The following is a 531-nucleotide window of genomic DNA, read 5'->3' on the forward strand; positions in this document are numbered from 1 at the left end:
GCGCCCCCCCCCCCCCCCCCCCCGGGATGGATGAGGCTCTCTCTGTTTTAAAGAGGAGGCTTAGAGGCTCTGAGAAACTTGGGGATCCTTAGTTGAGGTCTGCGCCAGCAGGGAAGGCTGCCTCACCTGAGCGCCTTTTAAATAAGTGGCTTCCAATTCTTTTGAAAGGGAAGAAGGAAGAGAATAAATAAATACTTGAAAAAAGATGTTCCCTGGTGCTACTAAGAGGCTGCGTGTCTTTGGAAAACCCGACCTGTGTTCGGCGCCCCGTGCAGTGTGCACAGCTGTGAGAAAGGAACGGATCCAGGCCTCGGGGAGCAGGCAACCCCCTGGGAACAACTGCTTCCTCTCTCGTCGCTTCCTCAGGTGTCGAAGGAGGGGGTGCTGGCTCCCGGGAAAGCCTCCCTCCGCGCCCACCCTCTGGGAGGCCGAGATGGCACCGCGGGGGGGTGGGGGGGAACACTTGGCCCAGGCCCGGCTTTGGCATCAGGGACAGTGAGCTGGCCGCGCCCTGCCCCAGCCCAGGCCAGC

At 60.8% G+C, this 531-nt stretch overlaps 1 protein-coding gene across 1 annotated transcript in view; it reads right to left on the reverse strand.

Annotated features, from left to right (window-relative positions):
• The window catches only part of SLC15A3 (solute carrier family 15 (oligopeptide transporter), member 3), a gene marked incomplete at its 3' end in the record, with an annotated part of 13545 nt that overhangs the window by 3506 nt on the left and 9508 nt on the right, over nt 1-531 (reverse strand). The window lies entirely within an intron of this gene.

Source organism: Myotis davidii, unplaced genomic scaffold, assembly GCF_000327345.1.
Source record: "Myotis davidii unplaced genomic scaffold, ASM32734v1 scaffold2863, whole genome shotgun sequence".
Classification (NCBI taxonomy): Eukaryota; Metazoa; Chordata; class Mammalia; order Chiroptera; family Vespertilionidae; genus Myotis; species Myotis davidii.